Source organism: Nilaparvata lugens, chromosome 2, assembly GCF_014356525.2.
Source record: "Nilaparvata lugens isolate BPH chromosome 2, ASM1435652v1, whole genome shotgun sequence".
In the NCBI taxonomy this organism is placed as follows: domain Eukaryota; kingdom Metazoa; phylum Arthropoda; class Insecta; order Hemiptera; family Delphacidae; genus Nilaparvata; species Nilaparvata lugens.
This window is the reverse complement of record NC_052505.1, coordinates 23,993,547-24,008,589: the sequence shown is the minus strand read 5'-3', so window position 1 is coordinate 24,008,589 and position 15,043 is coordinate 23,993,547. Positions and strand designations below refer to the sequence as shown.

At 34.7% G+C, this 15,043-nt stretch overlaps 1 protein-coding gene across 7 annotated transcripts in view; it reads left to right on the top strand.

Moving 5' to 3' along the window:
• Positions 1 to 15,043, top strand: part of LOC111050093 (protein Wnt-5b) — a 75,583-nt gene that overhangs the window by 26,741 nt on the left and 33,799 nt on the right. The window lies entirely within an intron of this gene.

Below are 15,043 nucleotides of genomic sequence, written 5' to 3'. Positions count from 1 at the left end.
TTGTTAACCCTGTTGTCAATGTCTGCAGTAGCAGAAGTCTTCGGGGTGATCTACAGCATTTATTTAGGATTTTCGTTAAATAATAATTACTAGGAAACATTGTTTTCATTGTTATAACTTGAGTGAAAGTAGTTATGAGAAAGATAAAAAGTTACACAAGAATCTCTCTGCATTTCGTAAGTAGCTCAAGCAGTAGCTTGATTCTATGTTCATCCAAATCATTGAAGTTTTATTCGTCAATAAGAAGTGAAAAATGGAGTAGTTGACTTGATGAACCTATACAGAAGTGAACTGTACAAGAGAAAAGAAGGCCTATTCATCTCAAACTGGTGCCTCTCCTCATTATTCCTCAACCAGAAAAAATTATGCTCGATAAATAATTTGATCGTATCCACATCCTGAAAGTCAGGAATAATAATTTCCAGAATTCATTCAAAACGTTGATGAGGAAGCAGAAGAGTAAAATAACTTGAAACTTTTGTCGGTTGGATCAAAGGATTGAAGACCGTTTTTTGCAGGACAATCACTTTCAATATAGCTGTCCAGTAGGTTATTTTAATTTATTCAAATCAAATATGGAGTTTTATGGTCGATGCAAAGTTTAACGACTGTTTGGGAGGTATAGCAATGATTACAACGTTACAAACTTGATATTGATGTCATTATTAGTATCGCCAGGAGCCAGGATCGAAGAAAATTTAATCTAATTTCTCAATTTTTTTCATGTCCCAGAATTTTGAACTTCTATGATGGGATAACTGAATACTTATATGGTTGCACACTTGATATTGATGTCATTATTAGTATCGCCAGTAGCCAGAATCGGAGGAAATTTAATCCAATTCCTCAATTTTTTTCATGTCCCAGAATTTTGAACTTGTATGATGGGATAACTGAATAGTCTACATATGGTTGAACACCAAAAAATTTGGTAGTTCATGAAGGAGAGAAACAGTTATGTTTAAAATAGCTACTATGATATGATTCAACTTAAAGTTGGCTCTTCTCAAATTTTTCTGTATTGTATGTGAACAAGAAAGGACACTTCAATCAGTAAATTTAAACTAATGGGATTTAGCATTGAAGAATAAAAGAATTCTCGATATTTTAAAACAAAACTTCAAAATCAGTTAAGAGTGGTACTTAGTCCAGCTTGGAGAATTCAAAGAAGTATACAACAACAGAGTCATCATTTTTCTCAAGGATTCAATATTTCCATGAAGTCTTTTTTCCATTAAAAGGAGCACCATCACCACTCTAATACATTATATTCATCGATTAATTCATCCATTACCAACCACATGCATTATTCTCTTCGAATATAATGATTTTCCAGAATGAACAACAATTCGTGAAGTTGAATAGATAACATGAAATTCGCCATCAGTCTAAATTGAAATTCAATGCCACAAAACTGAAATTCAATTCTCAATTATTGTTATTTCCTTCGTGATTATTGCTTGAATATATTGTAATATTGCTTCGCGATATTGAGCTTTGCAATAATAGCTTCGCGATAATAGCTTTCTAGTACTGTATCATCGTATACTAGACATATTACACTAGGACTGATTGATTGATTGATTGATTGATTGATTGATTGATTGAGTACTTTATTTATGTAGATTACAATATATACTGGCTTATACACTTATATACAATAGCTTACAATACAGCAAAATTATAGATGAATTTACATAATATAGACTAAGAAAATAATTATTGAAAGTATATGATATGAAAAAGTAATTTGTAATATAATAACTATAGATAATTATATTGTTATGCATCTACATAAATTGGCGGAGCTTTGGACATATCAATGTCCATTCTTTGGGAAGAATATTAAAAATATCCTCCCCACTAACTCTCTACCAAAACGTTATTTCGTTATTTAAACTAAGGATTTATTTATTAATGGAATATTGTAAAAGTTTTAATCAATATGAATATTAAAGAGAAAAAAAACAGAAAATTGATAGAGTAAAATAATTATATAGGTAGATAAGATCAAATAATTGATTAATAAAATGAAGTAGGCTGAAAGTAGATCAGGGTTATCAACTTTCAGTAATATACAGCATTATGCAGTGGATAATTGAAATAACATGAGTTTATATAATATATATATATATACAATTCGTTCTATAACATGGTTTAAAGGTTTGTATTTGTGGGATGGGTGGGGGATGGATGTCATGTGATCGTTCTAGGGCCGGACAGTTTCAGTCATTTGTTCCAAAAGATGTTTTTTTAAAGTTAGGATGAAGCTCGCTCGGCTCTCGATGGACCTGATAGAACAGGAAGTGCATTCCATGCACGACAGGCACTGACTAAGAAGGATTTTGTGAAAATAGTAGTTCGATGATTGGGTATCCTTAATGTACTTTCTCCGGTTCTAGTATGTGAAGCATCTATCCTCCTACCTTCAGAGACAAATTTGAAATCATCTTTAAAATAGTTCGGATTACCGTATATCAAGATATCTCTAACAAGCTTGACTATTCGAAAAAGCCTCTGATCGGGAAGCTTTAATGTTGAACTAGCATGTGGGCTGGGGTGATATGATCATGGCGTTGGAGAGAGTAGACGAAACGTAGACAATAATTTTGGCAACGCTGTAGTTATCATTCAGAGTGACTTGCATATCGTTAAGAACAGAATTACAATACATTAAATGTGGGAAGATGAGAGATTGAACCAATAATAATTTAATGTTTCTAGGGAGGATATCGTGCATTTTCTTCAATGCATGCATGGCTGAGAATACCTTTTTACAAGTTTTGTTCACTTGTTCTGACCAGTCAGAGTATTATTCATAATAATGCCTAAATTTTTAACTGAGCTACAGTAAGGAATGTCATTACCGTCTACACTAATTTTGTGAATCGATTCAAGGTCAATATTGTTTATAAGACGAGAATATCCAATTATAATGGGTTGTGTTTTGATGGGATTAAGCTTAAGGCCATTTTTCTTTGTCCATTCCACTATCGAATTGATATCCTGATTCATTATTCCAACTGTTTCATTAATTTTTGTTATGGGACAGCTTAAATAGATTTGAAGGTCGTCTGCATAAGTATGGAAACTGGAGAATTTGATAATGGAAGAAAGGTCATTAGCATACAAAGTGAAGAGGAGAGGGCCTAAAATTGAACCTTGTGGTACTCCATGCATAACGTTTTTCCAAGTTGACTTTTTGTCACCGACAGATACACATTGTTTCCTACCTAATAGATAGGATTTAAACCAAACTAACGAGTTGTGACTGAAACCAAGAATAGCCAACTTATTCAGAAGGACTGTATGATCAACAGTATCGAATGCTTTAGAAAAATCAAATAGGGTGAGGATGGTGCATTTTCTTTGGTCCATAGCTAACCTTATATCATCAGTGACACGAAGCAGAGCTGTCTCAGTTGAATGGAATTTTCTAAAGCCTGATTGAAAGTTATGAAGCTTACTATTGTTGTCTAGAAATTTTACAACTTGAGCATGAATGAGTCTTTCTAGCACTTTGGACAATGCAGGTAAAATACTGATTGGTCTAAAATCCTCAACTTTATTGGGTGATGGAACTTTATTTAGAGGGCGAACCAGAGCAAACTTCCAGTTTTCAGGGAAAATGCCTTCTTCAAGTGACTTGTTGAAAATGTATGTAATGGTTGGTAAAACAGCAAATAACATCTTCTTGATAAATTTAATAGGAATTTTGTCTACACCCATAGCATTACTATGAATACGTTGAATTGCTCTGAAAGTGTCTTCTTCTGAGATTGGATGGAAATGAAATTGATCAGTGATCGGTAAATCTAAGTTTGTAACCTGCTCTTCAAGATCATCAATGTGATTAGCAATGACAACTTCGTCGCGTTGGTTAGAGTGAAACGAAATGGTCATTTATATTATTCAATGGTAAGTCAATTTGTGGATTCGATTTCTCTTTGCCAAGCCCGAATTCTTTTATTCCCTGCCAAAGTGATTTAGAGTCTTGTCTATTGTTTGTCATAAATGAATTCAAGTACCTAATCTTTGAGTTCCGTAATTCCTGTTTAACCCTATTTCTAAGGCTCCTATACTCTATCAAACTGTCCAAGTCAAATGTCTTTTTAAATTTTCTATGTGCTTTGTCTCTACGTCCCATCATCTTAAGTATGTCTTCAGTCATCCACGGTACTCGTCGTTTTCTATTAATCCTCCTTGTCACATAAGGTGCATGTTTGTCATACAAAGTCAAAGTCCAATTCTCGAAAGTCTTGACCATGTCATCAACTGAGGGTAATGCTTCAATTTGATGCCATGGAGTCTGAGCCACATCAGTCAGGAAGGCGGCTTCATCAAAGTTTTTGAAGTCTCTATAAGTGATTATTTTCTGTTCTGGCTTGGGTATCTTATGGGAAAGTACACAGTAGATCAAATCATGTCTAGAAATAGCTGGGACTGAGATTTGGCCTGCTTGAACAACCTCATTGGGATCACTACAATGAGAAGGTCAATGAGTGTGTCTGATTCATTAGTATGATGAGTTGGATCGAGAGGTAAAATAGTCATGTTTAGGCATTGGAAAATTGTAGTCAGTTGAAAGTAGTCAAAGTTACGATTTGTCATGTTCAAGTCGGTGTTCATATCCCCCATAACTAGTATACGGTTATAACAAGGCATAAGAGAAAGCAAGGCACTTTCGAAATCTGTGAAATGACCTATTTTTGGTGGGCGATAACAGATACCAACGAGTAATTTATCAGTACTAGATAAGGATAATTCAAGTAGCATAAACTCTGGTCTGGAACAATACTCTTGTTTAGATGTGATTAAAACTTTTGTTTTGATACCTTCTTTCACATAAATTGCTACACCCCCACAAGCTTTATTTAATCTATCATTCCGGAAAAGATTATATCCAGGCAATGCAACAAAATTTGATGAAATACTAGGCTTCAAAAATGATTCGGAAATTCCGATTATATTGAAGTCCTGAAAACGGAAGATTGCTCTGAGTTCATCAATGTGGCAACTGAGGGATTGTACGTTAAGGTGAGCAGCCTTGAAAAGTTTTTTGAAAGAGTGGAGCTTATTTGCTAGAAACATACCTGCGTCATTATTACTATTATTGAAATAATCATACCTACTTGAGGGCGAGCGAGCTGACGTGTCAGTGAGAGGCATCATGGAAGCAGCAGACCAATCGTGAACCGACCTCAGAACAACACATGACGGGGAAAATGGGGATGAAACTGATAAAACTTAACCTAAATGAAAAAGACTCTTGATTCGAGTGCATTCAGCATGCCTTGACAGTTCGGCTCCCTTCACTATTTAAAGCACTAGTTCAAAACAAAATTCACTAAACACAATAAGATGTAGATGTGTGGAGTTCCGGTGATGAATAATCCTAATGGTGAATAAGACGAAGATTGAGGAAGAGCTGGTAGTGGGAGATCTGGTCCAAGTGGAGATAGAGCGAGTAGGTATCCAGTAGTGGAAGAATCGGGTCCAAGTGGAGGTAAGCGAGAAGGAATCCAGTAGTGGAAGATCGAGTCCAAGTGGAGACAGAGAGAGATGGAATCCAGTGGTGGAAAATCGAGTCCAAGTGGAAATAGAGAGAGATGGAATCCAGTAGTGGAAGATCGTGTTCATGGTGGAGATAGAGCGAAATGGGATCCAGTAAAAACTGAAAAAGAGAAGAAAAAGCCAGCAGAAAAACGAAAAATCTTTGAAGAAAGTTATCAATTGAGAAAAGATACATAATACAACTCGCACCTTGGGAGGAAGACTGCTCCAACTCGAAAATTGTCAATTTTGATCTTGTGTATTTTAGTTGGTTTCTATGCACTTTATTCGGTGGAAGACTGTTCCAAGTCAAAACTCGTTCCAATTATTCTATAATATATCACAGAATGTTCAGTATTCCTATTTTGAACACCAATGCAATCATTTACAGGAAGACTAAGCCATATTATGAATGAAAACATAAATACAGGCCACTTTTAAGAAGTAATAAGTGAACTAAAACAGTTGGAATCAGAGAATTGAGCAGAAAATTCTAAGAGCAGAAAATCAAGTTTGAATACCTATGAAAATTTTAAAACTGCTCTCCTGAATAAACGACTTTTTTGAGTTGGAACAGTCTTCCTCCCGAGGCACGAACTGATAATGAATAATATCCCCATAAAATTGAAGAGGAATAGTATGATTCAATGTGGGAAAGAATCGAATATTATATGGATAAATATATGGATATTATAATATAATATATGGATAATAGTAGAAGGTAATCAGATAGAAAGAGAAAAGGTAGGAAGATAAATAGATATAGAAAGAGAAATAAACATTTGAACATGCTGGATAGCTAGTGAAAAAATCACAGGGAAAATAATGATAACAATGGGGAAGAAAAGAAGAGAAAGAAGGAATGTGCACAAATTGAGAAGAACTTATGAAACTGAACTATAGAATAAGAAATAGAACATCGTATTGTGATCTTGAATTAATCAAGGAGAGAAGAAGAAGAAGAAAAGAAGAAGAAAAGAAAAAAGAAAGAGAAGAAGAAGAAGAAGAAGAAGAAGAAGAAGAAGACGAAGAAGAAGAAGAAGAAGAAGACGAAGAAGAAGAAGAAGAAGAATAGAAAAGAATAATAAGCATCATCGCAAACAACAATATTCAAGTAATCATTACAAATATAAGATCAAGAAGAGAAATTAGAAAGAAAAATAAGAAGTAGAGGACCTGATACCATTGAATAATAATCATTGATACGAGTAGCTAAGGACAGAAGCAGATGCTCGTTTTGAACGGAGAAATGTCAGCTGTTCGTTCAAACCCCGTATGAAACACATTATGATGAATGTAGCCATTTCTACAAGTAAACGTGGTTTTAGCGTTGAACGTAGATAGTGCATATGACCCTAAAATAAGAGATTCTCATTATTCACAAAGTAGCTGTATTCAGCTGTATGTAAGCTTTCATCATTCAGGTCATATCCAGGTCATATAATACTACATTGAACAAATCACCCTTCATCGCTTCATCTGATTACCCTTGTATAATGATAATTTTCATTGTTGGGAATCACTGAGCCAAAAGAGTACCAGTTGTTGGAAAATTGGCCCGTGGCATACCAGGGAGAAGAGAAGAGAAGAAGAAGAAGAAGAAGAAGAAAAAGAAGAAAAAAAAGAAGAATATTATGATGGAAACGAAGAAAAAAGTTGAGCTGGAAATGAGGAGGGAAAAAAGGAGAATAAAGAAAAGGAGAGTAAAGAGAAGGAGGAGTAAAATGAGGTGAAGGGGAGGAAGCTGATCAAGATGAAAGAGATGGAGAGGAATGAGAAGGTAGAAAAGGAGGAGAAAATGGAATAAAGGACAACGAGATGAAGTGGGGGATGAGGAGAATGTTGAGTAGAAGGAGAAAATGGAGAGGTGAAAAAATAATAATCCGGAGAGGTGAAGGAGAAAGAGGATTAGAAATGTAGGAAGGAGAAGAAGAAGAAGAAGAAGAAGAAGAAGAAGAAGAAGGAGGAGGATAAGGAGTAATAATAGGAGGAGTAAACGTAGGGAAATGAATATCAGAATGAGAAAGAGGAGTAGAAGGAGAAGATCGAGAAAGAGAACCCAATGAGCAAAGAACGAGAAAAGGGAGAAGGTTGACGACAAGAATGAGGACATGGAGAAAGAGCAGGAGGAGAACATGGATAAGAAGGAGAAGGGAGAGAAGTAGGAGGAGAAGGATGACGGGGACGAGGATGAAGAAAAGGAGAAGGAGTAGAAGGAGAAGGACCTCCTGCGATTTAGTCTAGCCTAGGGCCCACTCAGCATGTGTTTCACTCTCACATACATAATGATGCAAATAATCATAATCATAATGATAATAGGTAGCACCCCTGCAGCTTCCGGTCCAATGGACAGCGCAAAAAGGGTTAGCCTTCCTCTCTAAACATATCACTTTGTAAATATATACCTTCCAAATACATATTTGTGTATATATTTCAGGCCGGTTGGGTCCAATGTAATTTGCAGAGCCGCTCATTCAGACAATTGTGCTACTGGCTATCTGATTTGCATTCGAGAAAACTACCAGACATCACTTGACCATGAAAACTGCAACTTGGCATCTGACAATCCATCTAAAGTGCCCATCTGTTATTACCACATTTTATGTGGCCTGTAGTGTGGATGGTGGTCTATAGCCTAAAGCGGTTTCAGGAACCAGGATATTATTTCGGAGGATGATATTATCATATGGTCTGAGTGATAGAAGTTGCAAGTAAAATAGAGGGTCAGAAAAAATTCACTATCATAATAAAGTATTAGAATTTGATTTAAGAATTCATATTTGCAACCGAATTTATCATTATTGAAAATAATCAATTTTCTATGAATCTAGACTAATCTCAACTCAACCCAAAGAGAGAAAAGTAGTGCATTTAATTCTAATACAATAGATAATTCTGGTGAAATGTCTTCTTATAGAATATCTCTCTAAATTGAATCAGTGGTAACTATAAGTTTAAGTCCTTTCTAATGCACTAAAAACGTTTGGCTACATCAAGTGAGGCTGGATTCCCTCTTATCAGTAATAGTACTTGGTGAAATAGTTATTTGTATATCTAGAGTGAAAAGTGCTGTTTTTTCTCCCTGAGGGAAAAGTTTGAAGCCCGAGGCGAAGCCGAGGGCAACAATTTTCCTGAGGGAGAGAAAACATTTTTCACTCGTGATATACACAACATTTTTCCTCCACCTACATTTTTATAAAAACTGCAAATAGAATAATTTTTAAAAACGTATGTGACCAAACAATGTGTTACAACATAATCTAAAAAGTAAACTGAAACAGCTGGCTTGTAATCACAGTTCTCCTCCGACAGCACTATCTGTCGGCTAAAGTTGTAACAACAATGACAGCCACAACTACAGCTATGATGAAGTTCCCGTTTCGAATTTGAATAGTTAATAAGTAATATTCGTTGGCTGGTATTTTGAAAGAAAAAAATATAAATTTTTTCTAGTATAGTGATATGAAGTTTGTAATAATAATTTCAGCATACAAACATAAATTTTATATATCGATCAAATGTCTGGTTGAGGTATTGAATTTAGTTGGTTTAATGACTACTCTATATGCTTCCTCATCTGAGCTTAGACCTTCTGACCTATTCCAAATGTACGTTTTTAAAATAGAGATGCTTCCCATGTTATTTAAATGGAGTCACTTTTACTCCCTAGGGAGTTTTTCTGTTTTTTAGTACCGAGAGCGAAAAAGTGACACTTTAGTATCATGTTTCAGGGAGTAAAGTAAGTACTTTTGACAGTAGGTGGAGGAAATAGTTATTTGTATATCTAGAGTGAAAAGTGCTGTTTTTTCTCCCTGAGGGAAAAGTTTGAAGCCCGAGGCGAAGCCGAGGGCAACAATTTTCCTGAGGGAGAGAAAACATTTTTCACTCGTGATATACACAACATTTTTCCTCCACCTACATTTTTATAAAAACTGCAAATAAAATAATTTTTAAAAACGTATGTGACCAAACAATGTGTTACAACATAATCTAAAAAGTAAACTGAAACAGCTGGCTTGTAATCACAGTTCTCCTCCGACAGCACTATCTGTCGGCTAAAGTTGTAATAACAATGACAGCCACAAATAGAGCTATGATCAAGTTCCCGTTTCAAATTTGATTAGTTAATAAGTAATATTCGTTGGCTGGTATTTTGAAAGAGAAAAATTTAAATTTTTTCTAGTATAGTGATATGAAGTTTGTAATAATAATTTCAGCATACAAACATAAATTTTATATATCGATCAAATGTCTGGTTGAGGTATTGAATTTAGTTGGTTTAATGACTACTCTATATGCTTCCTCACCTGAGCTTAGACCTTCTGACCTATTCCAAATGTACGTTTTTAAAATAGAGATGCTTCCCATGTTATTTAAATGGAGTCACTTTTACTCCCTACGGAGTTTTTCTGTTTTTTAGTACCGAGAGCGAAAAAGTGACACTTTAGTATCATGTTTCAGGGAGTAAAGTAAGTACTTTTGACAGTAGGTGGAGGAAAATATAATTTCGTGAATTCTAATGGGACAGCTGTATTTCTACTCAGCCGGTGTCCTCTAATGGAAGTGAGTAGTCCAATTTGAACATATGGGAAGAATATTTTGACTATGCTGATATGTGGAAATTCAGCTTAAAGCTTAAATTCAGCTTCAAATTTAATAGTTAGATATGATTAGAATGCCTTTTTGAGGACACCCTAGAGTCCTAGAGAATGTAACTGGATAATACTTTACTTCTCTAGATAACTAGATAACTACTTCCTAAGTAGATAACTTCAAATATATTATAGATAACACATAGAACAGATAACAGCATGTTGTTATTGTAGGTTTTGAATATTGAGTTTTGGTGTTGAATGATTGCCAATTTTTTTTTTGAAGAATGAAATATATCTTATAGCATTTTTCTATTAACCTGATACTATAAAATACAATTTTTGACCGAGCGAAATGAGGTCTAAGATTCAAGTCGACGGTTTGGCATTTCTCTTAATGTTTAAATGTTTAAAAGATATCTTATAGCATTTTTCTATTAACCTGATTCTATAAAATACAATTTTTGACCAAACGAAGGTTTGGCATTTCTCTTAATGTTTAAATGTTCATATGTTTATATGTTGCGCATTTGCGTCGAAACGCGGTAATAGATTTTCATGAAATTTGACAGTTATGTTCCTTTTTAATTGTGCGTCGACGTATATACAATGTTTTTGGAAATTCTGCATTTCAAGGATAATAATATAAAAGGCAAAAAGAAGCCTCCTTCATGCGCCAATATTAGAGTAAAAATCAGACTATAGAATAATTCATCATAAATCAGCTGACAAGTGATTACACAGATGTGTGGAGAAGCCAGTCTATTGCTGTATTTCCATAAGGTCTATAGTTTCAATCAGGTACTTGTGGATGAGAATACTGCGTGAGGTCTACTGTTTACAGAACTACTAGTAAATAAAAGATTGTGACACCTCCATGCATTGTTAGTTAATTAATTAAGAAGTCACTCATGTATAATGATAATAATAATTGTAGAATTATGCAAGATAACACTAGAATCAAAAGCCTGATTAGAACTCTCTGATTGAGAAAACGTATGGATGAGTGTTGACAGCAATGAAGCAGTAGACCTGTAGGCATAGATGAAGAGGAAGCAGCACGCAGCTTGCAGTAGTAGCATTCCACATTTGACATCAACCGTTGAAATGTTAATTAAAAAAACACGCAGCAATAAATCTTTCGCCTGTACTATATTATGCATGTCAAAACAAACAAGAATTATTTATCATATTCAAATAAGTCATCGTCTACCTACTGCCAACTTCGGTTTCCTCATATAAATCTCAAAGATAACATAGGTGCTGACTACTGAGATGAGCTCTCTGCCTTTCTGAATTCCAATGATAGTCCCACAGATAAGAGAAAGGGAAGGTTTATTATAGTCTGTTATAGTTTATCATCAGGTAGCTTGTGATATTATCTTGTCTTAGAAGGCGAGGTGTAACTTCTCACAAGGATATCACCAACAATGGAAATCATTCAAGCATTATTAATAATACAGTATTATTATTTTTACCTTGTAATGATATGTTACCTGAATGATCAGATTGACGTATCATGTAGGAAGCCGATTCATTAATGTCAGTTTAATTCGGCGAAAATCCATCAATAACCTGCTGTTGGACATCAATGTATCAATATCAAGGCTGCTATTGAACTGCTATTAATATTTTCAGGTTCAACGATTAGTAAATGACGACAACGTTTGCCGTGGGAATAAACGATTGACTAGAGAGTATCGATTTGTTACCAGACCATTCCAATGGTTACTCGAGATAGATTGATTATTCTATGCTACTACCTTACAATATTTTCTAAAAACAGTCAGCTCAGACGGATGACGTCCCTGCAATTCTACTGGTGGATTCCGATTCCAATACCAGTTTAGAGATATTCTTCGTCACACTCGTCGACCAATCACGAGCGAGTACACTTTGATCACTTTCTCGGACAAGTCCACGCCTACCACTAGCTCTCATTGGCTGATGCTATTACGTCTTTATCTAGACTTCATTTTAAAGTACGATACTATATTAAATATATCATAATGTTATAGCAATTTTTTAGAGATTAGGAGTGTAGGATAATGGTTAAGCAGTAATCATTGTATATCAAAGAGAATTTAGAGATTTACAGTAGTCTGTTAAAACATTAACAAGAATCATTCTATGAATCATTGTGAAAATTGAGTTAAACTACAACTCAAGTTCACTTTTTTACACTTTCTCAGTGTCTATAGAAAGTAGATAAGCTGTGCTGCTCTAATCGTACATCTTCACTAGTAAACAGGACCCTGAGCATATTCCAGGAGATTATCACCGAGGCTGTATTAGTACCATACTATTAATGTACGATTGAAGCAGAAAAACACATTGAATCAGCAAGTACGTGTTTTCGTTTTTGAAACTCTTCAAATGACTGCAATATCTCCAACCAAATCAACCGTATTGTGCAAGTTCTTCTTACTCTTATTCATAATACGAGTATAATCTATTTATCTCTTTTCTGTATAGGGCTACTTTTATAGAAATAGAAATAAAAATAAAAATCTTAGTACCCTTTTTGAATTATTTAATCACAACATGTTTCGGACATTGATGCCATTTTCAAGTGATATGGAGTCAAAAAGGGTACTAAGATTTTTATTTTTCTCTCTATGAGTATAATCTATTTTGTCCTGTATGTATTACTAATATAACTCATAATCTTGCCTCGTCTTGATGCTTGATGCAATATGTCCCCTTGAAAACCTGTCTCCAAGAATCTGACCACTGAAAGCAAAAATCGTCCAACAAACTTTCCTACAAAGGCACACACTAATGTAGCCTACCGTACCTTTCACACAATAAATTTTCCACCGATAAAACAGGACTGCGTCTGAGACACTGGTCGCTTGACTGGCAAAGCCATTTAAATTGAATAGGTTTGCAGTGTGGTTCTACCATGGTATGTTGGAATGCAAAAAGTTCAGCTTTTATTTGGTGTGTTCCGGTTGACGGGTTCTGCAATATTTGCAAGGTGAGAAGTGCTGTTCCTACGTCCAACGTCTAGCGACTGCTGCAGTATTAGACTATACACACCGCATGCAGTATATTATATATTGCACGGGGTATACAGATTATATACATGTATATTGTATAATTAATGTAGGTGTATTATATTGGAGTAGGATATATAAGCAGGGTGAAATTCGCGTTTAGAATTCTTCGAGTACATGCGCAGAAGTGACTGTTTGGCTTTGGCCAATTTAGGTGTCCCGACAACGTACGCTGATAAATTTTATTAATTTGAATAGCGACTAACGAGTAGAGTGGCTGTGGCTTTTCTCAGCTAAGATATAGGTGGCTGTGAAGCTGTGAACACCTGTAGAACTTGTTCCCCCGTACGATAAGAATTTATTACAGTTTGCCGATAAAAAAGCGCCGCGCTCATGTCTGTGTAGTAGTTCTTCTCTCTTTTCATTCATGTGTTGGAACAAAGTAGTTCAACAGAATTATTACTTGTCTACTGAGGGCTCTCAGGAGGCTATTAACCGGTCTCTTGCTGCGTGAATAAATAAGTGGCGAGGTCTGTCGGCTGTCTTAATAGAAAATCGAATATTCCGAATTGAAAGCAGTGTCGTTGCAATTGCAACTAGCCGGCTTACAACTTTATCTAACTAGTGGTCCCGGTTACAAGAAAGTTGTACTGATAGTTTTCTTGTGTCTTTGCTACAGTCCAATAGAGGCAATACTGGCAAAGTAGCCTTTTAAAGTCGTCATGAAGAATGCGATATCCTTATACACTGTAAAATGTGTATTATTTAGTAAGTTTGCCATTACTGGTACAGTCTATGATATTATTCATTCCATTTATTCAAGTAACAATTCACAAATAATAGCGCAATGATTGGATGAGAAAGAACTGGCTCAACCCAAATCTGATTCTCGCTCAACTTCAATAAAGAGTGGGACTATTCAAAATTAAAAATAATATTCATTATATATGTGATAGATAGTCTCATATGAAGGGTGAGCTTATCATCAAATGATAGACATACAGATATCGAAGTAATTATTCATGTCTCAATTAATGGTTATAATCGATGAAAGGTGGATATAATGAAATCGAGTTGTATGACAGAAAATGCCACATGGTAGATATTGAATGAAATCTGTGATAGATAATTTATTGATCATGGACATATAGATGCCAAACTATATGTTATATATATATATATATATTATATATATATATATATATATATATATTATATATATATATCGGACTATGTGTTATCTAAATTTGGGAAAGGAATGGCACAAGGTTACCTTATTTTTCCTCTCCCTATCATTTTGATAATGTACTTATTATATAAATGGATAATAAATGAAGATGCATAGGGAAGGCTAATGTCAAAATTAGAACTCTTTAATTACTGATTAATCAAACTTTATTAAATTGACTTTTGGCAATCACGTTGTGTGAATCGCTCTTGAGTTTACACTCTTCACTGATCCTCTCTTCCTATCAGTTAGTCTATAGGCCTATGAGAATTATTATCAGTGTTCAGTCGTATACTAGAACAATCGGATGTGGTTTAGTTATCTCGTCGTGTGCACCAAGATAAAAAGCGTAAGATTCGAGTATATCACACACTCAACACTGTTTATTCAGTTGTTCTAGCACGTTTCTCAAGTATGTACCTTTATATGATCCGAAGTTTATCATTGAATTATAGTGATCCGTTCTATTTTCCATCTTATACATTTCTTTTAACACAACAATATAACTTTCAACATGAAAAGTGACGTCAGGTGGAATAATGTTAACACAAAATAATATTGTGAATTTTTTATCCTTTTTTTGAATGGAAGTGATTCTCAGTTGCAGAATAATTTTCAAATATAGTTAATGAGATGTTATCACAATGTAGAAAGAGCCTAGACTCATTAAT